Raw genomic sequence first — 15,010 nt, forward strand, 5'->3', positions numbered from 1 at the left:
AGATTGGACTCCCCTGCTTTATGGAAAATCAAATTTGCTTACCTTCTCCTGTTGTATTCATTTTTGAAATTTTGCTAATTCCTAAAAGGAATCCACAGAGTGCAAACTCTCTATTACTAACTTTTTTCCTCTTCTCAATGTAAAATAAGTAGTATTTCAAATGAGATTAAAAACAGGATACTTACACTTCTTGAACTTTACTTTAGAAATGTAGGCTCATGAACTCTTTAAGTTTTGTGACTTTCTGTTGTAAAAAGGACTGTATTCACTAGATGGCAGTATCAACAGCCTTTTGGGAAGTTAAATATGAGCATGACTGTCTTAAGTACTAAACATGCAGCAAAGTAGGAAAACCATTTAATTGAGCATAAAGGATCTCATTTCTACACCCTATATGAAAGAGTAGTTTTCCATTTTCTCCTCTCCTCTTATTTGAGGCCAGGAAGAAGGCACTGTGCATAGCAGCTCCAAGCATCTCTGGGTGGCACTCAAGGGCCATTTTTCACAAGGAGCAAGTTGGCCAGCAGAGTGTTCAGTTCTTGGTCATACCAGTGGCTGCAGGGTTTCTAGCCACTTGTCCTTGCTGCTTTCTTTTTGAACTTTCAATCCGGGGCAGGAGTTACTGACGAATTAACAAACCACCTGTGGGACAATGGTGTATTGATAAGGTACAAAAGTGTGTTTAGCAGATGGGGATAATTTTTTGACCCTCAGTGTTTGTTTAAATTGTTTCTAACATGAAAGCAATATGATCTCTCTCAGGAAATGAGATTATTTTCTCTATTCAGATAATATGATCTTTTACCCATTTCCATCTTTGAGGAGTGATTATATACTTCTGCAGTGTTTTAAATGAAAAAGATTTATTTTTAAATCATACTGGCATAAAGTTAATGGTATTTTGTTAAATTTTAGGATTTTTATAGCATATCTTGGGTGACACTGATCCTGGTCCTGTCCTAGCGGCAGTCTCTTAACAGTGGTGCTGCTGGTGTTATGAGTAGGACAGTTTCTCATTGTGTGGGGCTGTCTTGTGTGCGACAGGGTATTCTGCATTCCTGGCCCTTGCCCACTAAATGCCAGGAGTGCCCCTCAGACATAATTGCCCAGTAACACTCCCATGCATTTCCATGTGCCTCCTGGAGTGGGGGCAGTACTGTCTAGTGTTGAAAACTGCTGGACTAGAGGTTTTGGCGTAGGTTATGGGCCTTGTGGATTTAGTGAGTATGATTTTTTAAATAAATGTATGTAAATCTACTTTATATTTTTAAAAAATCACAACTACAGTGCATCACCTTAAACTTCTACTCACTCATATTTATGTATGTATGCTGATTGTGATTACTCCTACATACAGTTTTTAACATAGTACAAAATTGTACATATATAACTTTATGGTACCCACCGCCCCGCCTTTTTTTTTTGAGACAGGGTCTCAGGCTGGAGTGCAGTGATGCAATCATGGCTCACTGCAGCCTCCATTTCCTGGGCTCAAGCAATTCTCTTACCTCAGCCTTCTGAGTAGCTGGTACCACAGGTGTGTGCCACCATACCCAGCTAATTTTTAATTTTTTGTAGAGGGTCTCCCTGTGTTGCCCAGACTGGTCCCAAACTCCTGGCCTCAAGCAAGTCCATTTTGCATTGGCCTTCCAAAAGGCTGGGATTATAGGCTTGAGCTACCGCACCTGGCATAGTATATCATCTTCTTGATAACAGCATTCTATGAATATATTTTATTGCATTTTATTTGAAACTGTTAATAGACAAATAATTTGCTGATGAATTGTATTCTTTGCTCTTTTAGTCCATCTGGCATTATGTGCTCTTCCTTTTTGCTAGAATTCCCTCCTTTTTTCTTCCTACAGAAGTATCATTGGGTGAGAGAAAGCCTTACCTGTGATGGTTTGAGTACCCACATTTTAAAATTGCGCTAGTTAAGAAGAGGGGAGATAATCTTGTTGCTTTTCTCTTTTTCTTATCAAATAGACTAAAAAGGCGACTCGAGCTGAAGGGCTGGAATTTGATTCCCACTTGTTCTTGTGGTACCTAGCACAGAGTCAGTCCCATAGTATATACTCTAGGTAAACACTTGATTAATTGGTGTGTTTTCAGTTTATTTTCCCTGGTTGGTCTTTGCATTTGTTCAGTTAACACCAGCTTCTGGATATTAGGTTACCATAAAGTATGTCCAAGACATCAAGAACAAATGTTATATATTCTCTTTGACATTTAAAGACAGAAGATAGTGGTAGAAGAGATCCCAAGTGATGCCTGACCTAGCTAAAGACCCATGGGGAATGAAAGAATGAACAGGGAAAACAACTGCTGAATCCAGGTGGGAAAATGCTGGCCTACTTCTAGTCCTTGGTATGCCAAGAGCCAAAGGTGGTGCCAGCTGATAGCATATGTTCAACACCTGTGTTGATGCCATTTGCCTGCCCAGACAAGCCTCTTCAGGCAGGAAAGCCTAAGGAAAGTTTCTCATAATAAGGATCAACAGGGACTCGTCTGTATCCATCATACCGATGTCACCTCCCCACCCAGCATCAGCTGAGCACCACATGCACGGAAGCTCAATAAAGAAATGTTTAATGCTGAAGAGTTTCAATCAACAAGATGAAATTTTCAGGTTTAGGTGAACTTAGGAACTTGTTTGGGTTACTAGACTTCTAACTTTTATCCAGTTCTACCTTATTGCATGACATATCCATGAGGACTAAAGTGAAGCCATTTCAGCAGTCACTTCAGTGACTCCTCAGCGCTTAGGTGATATTGTATCAACTCACATCTGAAGCAACTTGGAATAAAGATAATAGATCTTGTGCTGATAATTAGAATAGACATCCTGAACACCACTTAAATTACTATCAAACTGCATAGCCAGATCTTTAATTTATGAAACCTCTATTTTGTCACTTCTCCAAGCTGTCATTTAACCTAAAAGCTGCTGTCTTTACACATATAAATCAAAGAAATATTTGATTTATATTCACTTGATACCTACCAAATTTCGCCCCTAGAATTTCTGAATACTTTATATCCTCTGTCCTTCCATCCAGACTTGGCTTTACTAAGTGCCCTTTGTAAGCCACTCAGTATCAATCAAGATAGTAATTATTCTACAAGACCCCAAATCTCAGTGGCTTTCAACAACACACATTGATTTTTCACTCATGCTACATGTCCATTATTTGTCAGCTGCAGCTCTGTTCAGTGTTGACCTCAATCTGTGATGGAGCAGCCTCTGTTTATGTCATTGCTCTTCTTCATAGCAGAGGAGGGAAAGAAAGTAAGGCAAAGTTCCACTCTAGCCCTTAAAGCTTCTTCCGGGAAGCGAGACGTGGTATTTCTGCTACCACTTCATTGGTTAAAGCAAGTCACATGGCCACACCCGAGTTGAGTGGGGGTGAGGATATGTGATTCGTCTTTAGGAAGGAGCAGGAAATTTTGGTGAATAGTAATGTGATCTACCACATGTCTAAAATGCAGTCCCTTCTCTAGAAGATCTCAGTAGTCTAAGAATATTTTTTTTTTTTTAATATAGTACCATAAGTGAATGGTGGGTCAGTTAGGTCAATTTTTGTTTTTCATTCTTGCAAAGAATCATTATGTCTAATAAAATATAAAGAATTTATGATATATTTGAACTGTTCTTAATGTTATTTTACTGAGTGCAATTCTTTTGGCAGTGGTTTAGTTTCTTTAACAGTCTGTATTCTATAACTGTCACTTGTTGCCTTCATTGTTTAACATTTATTTTTCAAAACCAGACTTGTCTTTTATCTTCAAAGGATAAATGGAATTGGTTAGGAGAAGGATTGGGGAGCAGGAACGTGTGGCAAATGTCTAATAGCCTACGTTTTATTCCCTTATTTTCTCAAAAATGTTAGCTCATGTTCACACGGGTTTATCTGTTTAGTCTAAGAAGTAGTTACTTTTCTAGGAACGTGTGGCAAATGTCTAATAGCCTACGTTTTATTCCCTTATTTTCTCAAAAATGTTAGCTCATGTTCACATGGGTTTATCTGTTTAGTCTAGGAAGCAAGTTACTTTTCTTCTCTGGCTAAAGACATTCAGGACCCTGGAGCTTTGTTCTTTGGGACCCTGAAGGCAGCCTGGCAGGCAGAGCCCAATACCACCTTTACAGCTACTTGATGTTGATACGGAGCCAGCTGCTCTTCTTTCACCTGGCTGTTGGGAGAGGCACACCAATATGGGTGGGCAGGAAAAGTTACTTCCCAGGCTGAAATTTTCCCACCGTAAACTTAGGCTGATAGGCTGACACTCTGCACCTGTCCTCCTTGGCAGAAATTCGGCAGGCCAGTTTGTGACACGTGCATGTGCACACTTCAGATTGCTTCTTCCACTTTCCTCTTTGCTGCTCGGGTTTCTCATAGGAGTAGGCTCCATGTAAGACTTCTCTCTTTTGTGAAAAAGAAAACACGTATTTATAGAATGGAATTTCTTACTGAAAGAGAGTGTGGGCAGAGTGGAGGATGACATGAATCCTGACTCAGTCAGTAACATTTATGGAACCACTCTCCAGATGCCACTTACTGTAGGCAGTTATCAAAAAAATCAGTTTGGCCTACCTGCCAAACTGTAATTCGTCCTGCACACAAGGCATTATCTTGAAGGTTATTTCAGTACTACCCATGGAATTCTGCTTCCTTTGGGTAAAGAAAAGTATTCCCAAGAATAAAATATACAGATTAGAGCCCATGTAATGTAAAATTATGGCATTCATTGAAGAAAATATAGGCTATTCTTATTCCAGATCACTCTTTATTTATTTATTTATTTATTTATTTATCAGAGTCTTGCTCTGTCGCCTAGGCTAAAGTGCAGTGGCGTGATATTGGCTCACTGCAACCTCCACCTGTGGTTCAAGCAATTCTCCTGCCTCAGCCTCCCAAGTAGCTGGGACTACAGGCACTCACCACCACACCTGGCTAATTTTTGTATTTTTAGTAGAGACAGTTTCACCATGTCAGCCCAGGCTGGTCTCGAACTGCTGACTTCAAGTGATCTGCCCACCTCGACCTCCCAAAGTGCTTGGATTACAGTCGTGAGCCACCGTGCCTGGCCCCAGATCACATTTTTAAAATGAAGAAACAGATATTGTCTCTTGGTCAAAATACTTATCGGAACAATTTTTTTTAAAGCAAAGATTGCATCGTTTAAAAAAACATATTCACTGCTAGGCATCTGAATCACTGCTTCACATACACAGTAGACATTCATGAAATGATTTTTTTTTAAATGATGATGAATGCCAGAGCTTGCTTAATTTTTTTTTTTTTTTAAGTCTTCAACCACAACACCCAGACTGCTGATTTGGGAAGTGGTGCTTCCATTCAGTAAGAAAGCTCCTGCACACTGGGTGAACAGGCAGTGTTTCCTCCTCTCATCCCTGACATTTAATATCTGTCCTGAGGCAAAACTGGCTCCACCTTATTAATCCATTGTTCCTCACAAGCCTTAAAACAGAGAATAAACTTATCAAAGAAGAAAAGTAGAAAATTAGAGAAAATAACCACAGTACTAATTTTCAGGCACCTTATGACTTAAGAAAATGTTTTAAAATGTGAACTCTACATTTTCTGAACATAAATTTAGTATCTGTTGGTCAAAATCCGCAGGACCTTTAGGAGAGAAAATGGCCATAACTAAGTACATGCCTCTCTTTTTAAATGCTTACCCAGGTCAGTTAAAAGCTTCCTTGTAGTTCTGAATCCTCAGTTCTTGCTTTAGAGTCAATACTTAAAGGAACAGGGGAGAGCTACAGTGCTTTTGAAATTCAGAGAGGCCTCTTATTTGTGCCTCTAGAATAGTTTGTATAAATGTTATATTTCAAGCCACACAGCACTTAAAACCATCACACGGTTTAATTTATCTAGTTGGGTAGAAGAGGGGGCGAGAGAAAAAAGTAGTATTAAATTAGGGCAGCAGCATCAGGGACAGGCTGATGTGAGAGCAACTTCTTTCTTGGGACAGGTACTATATAATTGTCCCTTTGCCTATTGTCAGATTTGGGTGGCCCAGTTGCTTTAAAATTTGAAAACATGTGAATATTAATGCAAAGAAGAGCCAACATTAGTTCAGAGTAGCTGAATTCATCATTCTTTTAGAATCAGATTTGCTACTATATAATCATAATAACTCTTCAGCATTCTTCTAGTGATGAAGATAAGTGATGATCCTCAAGAAAGTTTACCTTTGACTTGCGGCTGCGCACGGACTATGGAATGCAGATGTTCGTAGATCAGCCGTACAGTAATTTTCAAGGATTTAATATGCAATACATTCCCATATTAAGATGTTGAAATGTTAAAATAATAATTTGCAATGATTTTTAAATGCTTTAAACAGAGTCTTCCACTGGTGAGATTGTTTTTCCATGTAGAGTTAGCTAGTTTAAATTCTTTTGTTGTGACTGGGTGCAGTGGCTCACGCTTGTAATCCCAGCACTTTGGGAGGCTGAAGTGAGCAGATCACCTGAGGTCGGGAGTTCGAGACCAGCCTGGCCAACATGGCAAAACCCCCTCTCTACTAAAAATACAAAAATTAGCCAAGTGTGGCGGTGTCCGCCTGTAATCCCAGCTGCTAGGGAGGCTGAGGCAGGAGAATCACTTGAACCTAGGAGCTGGAGGTTGAGCTGAGATCGCGCCACTGCACTCCAGCCTGGGCAACAGCAAGATACCATCTCAAAAAAAAAACAAAAAAAAATTTCTTTCATTGTATTCTCAGTTGTCTAGTCTAGTTCAGGTCTAGGCAGGCAAGAAAACTTTGTCAGGTACACTGTTGTCTTCCAAAATGCGCATACTCGTACCCTCTATTACTCAGTGTCATTAATCACATCCATTCCTTTCCCACCCTCTTGGAATAGGATGTTAACTCTTAAATGACCTGCCACTTAAATAAAACCTGCTCTCTTGGGCCAAGGTAAGCAAGACATAATTCTTTGTGAGAAAAGCAAAATAACAATGATAATTATAACTTTTTTTTTCTTTTTTTCTTCTTTTTTTTTCTGAGACAAAGTCTTGCACTGTCACTCGGGTTGGAGAACAATGGCATGATTTTGGCTCACGCAACCTCCGCCTCCCAGGTTCAAACGATTCTCCTACCTCAGCCTCCTGAGTAGCTGGGATTACAGGCGCCCGCCATCACACCCGGCTAATTTTTTGTATTTTTTAGTGGAGATGGGGTTTCACTATGTTGGCCAGGCTGGTCTCAAACGCCTGACCTCGTGATCTGCCTGCCTCAACCTCCCAAAGTGCTGGGATTACAGGCATGAGCCAACTTTTAAAAATTTTTTAAATTTTTAAAAACCAACTTTTAAAATTTTTCAAAAACCAATTTTTAAAAAGCCAACTTTTTAAAATTTAATATTGGAGCATAATAGAATTCAGCAATATGAGATTTGATTGGGAATAAGAAATAACACCTTTTTAAAATGACTACAGCTCTCGACAATTTTACTCTTAACCAATTTTGAGGTACTGGTTTACTGATTGATCAAATTCCAGATTGGAAATGAGTCATCATTTGACTAACCAGAGTTAAGCCTCTTGAATCAAATTCTCTAATTTATTATCTCCCATCTGATCTAAATTCTCATTTACGGAATAAATTGCCAAAATACTTTCAGAATGCCCAGTACTAGAAATCTAAGCTATTCAATTCAGTCTCTTCTCTGTTTTCAGGCTCCTTTCCTGACTCTTCGGGGAACCTAATATATTTAGCTAAAAATTTTACTTTGGGGCCTCACCTAATAAAGGTAAATAGAAAACTGACAGCTGTCACATAACGTAGATACTGGTTAATAATTGCAACCAATGGTAAATTAATAATTTTGAGCTATTTATATTAGCTCTGCCAAAATTACATCATTAAGTTTGGCTTTATGAAGTGTTGCTGACTGTAGTAAAAACAAGTGTGAGCAAAGTCTTCATATGCACCAAGTCAGGTTTGAGTTCCACGTAATACTGACTTGGCAAGTGTGGAAATTCTCAAGTCATCATTACCAAAAAAGAGAGTTCATACAGGGAGTTCTGACCATGTGACCCATTACTGGGGGGAAAAAACACACATACAAAGGCCTTTGACTCCAGTGATTTTGTACTGGTATCTTTACTCTGATCTTAAAATGCAAGGAACATCCGCAATTACAGTTTTTCGTTTTGTTTTGTTTTTTGTTTTAAGTCTGAAACTTGATAATCCATTTCTGCCTTCCCATGACTAGTGGACATTCCTCCAGCCAGTGGTGAGTTCCTCTTTCCTTTGCTGTCAACAAGAGCATGGGTTGCCCTCCCATCTCCTAAGCAGAACCTACCACAAATGCAACTCGAATCTGTTTCCAGCCCTGCTTACTCGCTTGTTCCTGAATCCCCACATTACCCATCGAGGCATCTTACTCTGTGGACTTCACATGTGAACTTTGCCCTCACCGGTGGAAGGGGTACAGTCCTCATGGGAGATGAAATCCAAATGCTCCACCAGAGGGCTTTGGTTTGTTCTGGGGAGCTCTGGTGCTGCCGAAGCCTCTTGAGAAGGAAGGAGGGAAGAGGGGAAGAAAAGTTTATACTGAGTTTGGTTTTCATTAAAAATTTTTCCAGCTCTTCTTTAAACTGATAGGTTTAGGGTCTTTTTCATACAACAGTCTACTTTTAGAATTTTTGTTGGTTTGTTGTGTCATGGGAATTTACAAGGGATGGAAGGAAAAGGGGAACAAGGAGTGGTCTAATTTGGGTCAGTAGAAGAATACCTGAAACCTATTTAAATTCATTTGGAACTGATGACTTGTACTTTTAGTCTCCATAAAAGACTTCCCTTGGAGCACAAAGAAGTTAATAATCTGTGTATGTCATCACTTCATGCTCTTCTTAAGCTCCGTGTGTTGGGGCACTGCTCTAAGTGTGGTGAAAGGCTGCTACAGGATAAATAAGGCATGGTCACTGCCCTGGAAAGAAGCTTAAAATCCAGTGGGAGTAAATGATAAATGCGTAATTACCTAAATGTCAGATGGATCTAGTACCTACCTGGAGGATTGCACAGAAACACGCTGACAAGGGGTGCCAAGAATACGCAGTGAGGGAAAGGACAGTCTCTTCGATGAATACTGTTGGGAAAACTGGATATCCACGTGCTAAAAAATAAAACTGGACCCTTAACACTGTATACAAAAATCAACTTGAAATGGATTAAGACTTAACGGTAAGGCCTGAAACCATATAATTTCTAGAAGAAAACATAGGGGAAAAAATCTTCTGGACATTGACCTTGGCAATGGTTTTGTTGCTATTACCTCAAAGCACAGGCAACAAAAGCAAAAGCACACAAGTGGGACTACATCAAGCCAAAAAGCTTCTGCACAGCAAAGGAAACAACCAACAAAATGAAAAGGTAACATACAGGCTGGGAGAGAATGTCTACAAACCATATATCTGATAAGAGGTCAATGTTCATAATATATGGGGAACTCATACAACTCAATACTAAAAAAAGTGAAGGTGGGGGCAAAAGACTTTAATAGACCCTTTTCCAAAGAAGACATACAGATAGCCAACAGGTAAATGAAAAGATGCTTTTCAGGGGCACTGGCTCGTGCCTGTAATCTCACCATTTTGGGAAGCCGAGGCAAGTGGATTGCTTGAGTCTAGGAATTCCAGACCAGTCTGAACAACATGGCGAAACCCTGTCTCTACAAGAAATACAAAAGTTAGCTAGGCGTGGTGGCATGCACCTATAATCTCAGTTACCCGCAAGACTGAGGTGAGGAGGCTGAGGTAGGAGGATCACCTGAACATGAAGAGGTCGAGACTGCACTGAGCCAAGATCATGCCACTGCCCTCCAGCCTGGGCAACAGAGTGAGATTCTGTCTCGAAAAAAAAAAAAAGAAAAGAAAAACAAAATGGTGCTTGACATCACTAATCATTAGAGAAATGCAAATCAAAACCACAACGAGCTAGTATCTCACATTCGTTAGGATGCCTGCTGTCAAAAAGACAAAATGTAACAAGTTTTGGCAAGGATATGGAGGAAAGGGAACCCTTTTACACTATTAGGGTGAAAATTGGTACAGCCATTATGGACATGAGTACGGAAGTTTTGTAAAAATTCAGCTATATATATGATCCAGCAATCCCACTTCTGGATATATATTTAAAATACATCAAATAAGTATGTCAAAGAGATATCTTCACTTTCATATTTATTTCAGCATTACTCACAATAGCAAAGATACGGAAACAACCCAAGTGCCATTTATCCTAAGAATGGTTAAAGAAAATGTGGTGTATATATACAGGATAGAACAATATTTAGCCATAAAAATAAGGAAAGCCTGCCATTTGCAACAACATGGATGATCCTGGAGTACATTATGCTAAGTGGAATAATCCAGACACAGAAAAACAAATACTGTATGATCTCAGTTATATGTAGAATATAAAAAAGTTGAATCCACAAGCCAAGAGTAGAATGGTGATTGTCAGGGTCTGGGGCATGGTAGAAACAGTGAGATGTTGGTCAAAGGGTATAGCTTTCATTTATAAGATGAATATGTTCTGGAGATTAGGAAGTATCCTTACTCTCTTCCCTCCCCATGCAGACGGTAACTAAGTGTGATGACAGATGTGTTGATTAATTTGATTGTGGTAATCATTACACAATCTATATATCAAATAATCACATTGCATACCTTGAATATGTACAATTTCTATTAATTATTCCTCAATTAGGAAAACCAGAAGCATCGTAAAAGTTGCATTAAAAACAAGGGTGACAACAGGCTGGGTGTGGTGGCTCACGCCTGTAATCTCAGCACTTTGAGAGGCTGAGGTGGGTGATCACTTGAGGTCAGGAGTTTGAGACCAGCCTGGCCAACATGGTGAAACCCCATCTCTATTAAAAATACAAAAATTAGTCGGACATAGTCATTCCTGTAGTCCCAGCTACTTGGGAGGCTGAGGCAGAAGAATCGCTTGAACCTGGGAGGTGGAGGGTGCAGTGAGTTAAGATCACACCACTGCACCCCAGCCTGGGCGACAGAGCGAGACTCTGTCTCAAAAAACAAACAAACAAACAAAAACAATATCCTCTTTAAAAATACAACTGAAAAAAAGCTACCTTACCAAACCACCAATGAGAGCCCCTCTCTGAGGAAAAGGAGTGTGCAGCCAGACAGGCTTCAGTTTAAAAGCTTAAACCTTGACTTGGACTTACTTTATGTCCTGAGCAAGCTATTTAACTTTTCTGTTCCTTAATTTCTAAATTATGAAATGTCAGTGGAATGAAATAGAATATGAAATTGTGTTTGTACAATGCCCTGGGGTCTGAAAGGTGCTCCTAAGAGTGTGCAGCAGTTAGCACTATTAGTGTCCTGGGCAAACCCACAGCTCACAGATCTATTTGGCAACGAATTCCTGCAGATTAGCTGTAAGAGCCAGATTTCCTCATGGAGGAAAAAACTGCTACTGTCACGGGAAAGATTTGTTTAAACATATTTTTTAGTACAGTTTTCTAAGTCCTTATCAAGTAGGGCCAGCCCGCAGATAAAAACCGTGAAGTATTTAGCTGTAAGCCAGAGGTTGAGAATAGGAAATATTTGAATCTTTAAGAACTTGAGTCCAACAAAAATGCTGGCTAACAGCCTGACTGAGGTGAAATAAACCTTGTTTCCAGTTTTCCAGAGAAATTGTTTATTACTAGGCGAATCTTGGGCCTCCAAGATTGCCTATATTTTTGTTTTTCTTTTATCTTAATCTACAGGAAACTTGTGGGTTGGGTCTTCTCATAGTTATCCATTGTTAAAAGTTCTGTATTTCTACAAACCTTCTTGTGCGAGGAATATCTGGAAAACAACAACATGGAGATCACTCTTTAAAAATTAGTGTTTTAGACAGGTTTCTGCTTTTCTCTGCTTTGTTAACTGAAACAGCCCCTATAGAAACATTCTGAAAGAGTTACTCAAACAAGTATTCAGACTAAAATGAATGGAAAGAAGTTTTGAGTCTCCTTGACCAAACATGGACCTGTGCTTTAAAAAGCTCAGTCCCTGAGTGTGTTGCACTGTGTACTGAAAGTCTATGATAGTTTAGCCTCTTTCTGGGCTGCCCATATCTCTCACCACTCAGTTCATTTCCCAATTTTAACCATTCTCCATGGTCCTCATATGATCATTTTCATCCTGAGCCTCTTATTCCCACCTTAAATCACTTCAGAAACTCCCCTGCACTCCAGTCAACTTTCTGGCCCTCCCCTTTCATGCTTGGCCTTTGTGCATTCCACAGCTCTGTCCACTTGTTTTCTGACCTCAAGAGTCAGGAGAGGAGCTATCCCAGCTTCAATTCCTCATCAATAAGATACAGAAAATACTCTAGGATTACCGAAGAAATGAAATAAGCAACTGTATTTTAAATATTTTATGTACTATAAAAGCATTGTGCATCCAGGTGCAGTGGTTCATGCCTGTAATCCCAGCACTTCAGGAGGCCGAGGCGGGCAGATCATCTGAGGTTGGGAGTGACTGACCAACATGGTGAAACCCCATTTCTACTAAATATAAAAAAAATTAGCCAGGCATGGTGGCACACGCCTGTAGTCCCAGCTACTCGGGAGGCTGAGGTGGGAGAATTGCTTGAATTCAGGAGGCAGAGGTTGCAGTGAGCCGGGTCACAGAGCCGAGACTCCATCTAAAAAAAAAAGCTATGCCAATAAAATTATACTTACTATTCTAGATGTAAATATTCTGAATGTTCCTTTAGTCAGATTCTGTGTTTTCTCTTTTGTTGTTGTAATTTTCACTTAGCAGGAGGCTGTACATAAATCAAGCCCTTAGTAAATCCTTATTTAGTGAATAAATAAATACTGCCAACATCTGGCCCCAGCCCTATTTGGCCTCAGATTTCTGAGGGCTGGTTACCACTATTGCTGAAAATAGAAAAGGAGAAACAAAAAACAAAACCCATCAATTCAGGACGGAATATATTTGTGCTTAAACAAGCACACAGCACTCTCCCAACCACCCTCGGTCTCCCTGAAACTCAGACCTGCAAAACCAAGATACAAGCTGGAATGACATGATACTTTCACAATAGCAGACTGAAGTTAGACTCCAGAAGACAGCTTTACAGTGTGTTAAATCAGATAGAAGACAGACAGCTGCCATTGGTGTTTTGCACTGGTGTACACTGGTGCTTCTCTTCACATTCTAACTCATTCCTTTTGGTGTTCTGTGTATCTCTTTGGTCTTTATTTCATATTTATCTGATTTGTTCTTTTCTTGTACCCTTTATTCCAAGGGGGGAAAAAAAGGTGGGGTTGGACAACAGAGAATGAACAGCACAGAATTCCTTTCCTTAAATACTGCCATCCTGGAAAATCTAGAATCATGAAGTGTAAGATAGAGATTGTGCCGTAGATCCTCTTGTCCTACTCTTCATTTTATGGACAAGTCCACCCAGAAACATGTGATGGATGAGGGCAGAGCCTGGAAGAACCCAAGTCTCCATTCCCTCCTCCTTCTCCCTAGACCACAAAGCCTACTTTGAGTACCCAGGGCTACCCAGGTTGGAAATGGAAGTCCTCATCTTCTGCCCGGGATTTCTCACTCCCAGCCACAGAGCTTCTCCCCCTCCCACTGGAAGCATTGTGCCCAGGCGAGGACCTTTTTCTCTTATCTCTGCTGGTAAGCTTGATTATCAGGATATTCCTGGGGAACTAAAATTCAGTCTCTTCTCCCAAGGTGCTCTTTGATGATGTTGTGGGTCTTTTTGCCAGTAATGAACAATCTTCTTGTTTCGAAGCTGCCGTTTATCTTGTTTAATACATTGTAAAGTTGTCTTCTGGAGTCTTCCTCAGTCTGCTATTGTGAAAGCATCATGTCATTCCAGCTCGTATCTTGGTTTTGCAGGTCTGAGTTTCAGGGAGACCAAGGGTGGGTGGGAGAGTGCCGTGTGCTTGTTTAATTAAGCACAAATACATCCTGTCTTGGATTGGTGGGTTTTGTTCTTGTTTTTCCCTTTCTATTTTCAGCAATAGTGGTAACCAACCCTCAGGAATTTCAGGCCAAATAGGGCTGGGGCCAGATGTTGGCAGTATTTATATATTCACTAAATAAGGATTTACTAAGGGCTTGATTTATATACAGCCTCCTGCTAAGTGAAAATTACAACAACAAAAAAGAAAAACAGAATCTGTCTTAAGGAGCATTCAGAATATTTGTATCTAGAATAACAAGTATAATTTTATTGGCACAATGCTTTTACAGTATATTAAACACTTAAAATACAGTTGCTTATTTCATTTCCTCAGTAATCCTAGAGAATATTTCCTGCATCTTATTGATGAGGAATTGAAGCTGGGATAGCTTCTGTCCTTATTCTTGAAGTCAGAAAACAAGTGGACGGAGCTGTAGCCCAAGCCCCAGCCTGCTTGTCTTCAACCTGCTCCTGGCTGCAGAGTCTTTCGTGATTCTGCCTGTCTCCAGTGTGCTTTCATTCCCTTCAGTGGGTAACTGGTCAGACCTCGTCTTGTTTTTGAGACTTTGGTTTCTGTCTTGCCTTCTTCCTAACTTTGGTATTCTTAGCTCCAAATCCTGAATAACTCCCAGAATGGGCCTCCCAGTAGGTGGGGGTTCCTGTTTTTCTGTTCACAGATGTACATATTTTTATAGTTAACATCTGAAATTGGGATCCATCTTAAAAAGTTGCCATGGAAGTTCATTTCTTCAGTGTCTGTGTCTGCTGGTCACCTGAGGTGCTGGTAAACTAAGACCAAAGTTTAGATTCCCTGCTTGATGGCATTTGAACCACAGTGGTGGTGTGAGTTCAGAATGCAAATGAGAGTAACTACTGACTTAGGATTCAAATCTTCAGGGGAGATTCCTCCCCTCTCTGCCCAGTTCCCAGGTTGAAACATGCAAGGCTCTTTGCCATCCCTTTCTGCATGGCGGGTTTCTTTGCGGCCTTTTGGTTCCCTGGATTCAAGTGGTCCCTGATCCCTGTT

At 40.1% G+C, this 15,010-nt stretch overlaps 1 protein-coding gene across 8 annotated transcripts in view; it reads left to right on the top strand.

Annotated features, from left to right (window-relative positions):
* LOC105491800 (KN motif and ankyrin repeat domains 1) overlaps positions 1 to 15,010 on the top strand; it is a 240,821-nt gene that overhangs the window by 107,109 nt on the left and 118,702 nt on the right. The gene's annotated exons all lie outside the window — the stretch shown is intronic.

Source organism: Macaca nemestrina, chromosome 14, assembly GCF_043159975.1.
Source record: "Macaca nemestrina isolate mMacNem1 chromosome 14, mMacNem.hap1, whole genome shotgun sequence".
Lineage (NCBI taxonomy): Eukaryota > Metazoa > Chordata > Mammalia > Primates > Cercopithecidae > Macaca > Macaca nemestrina.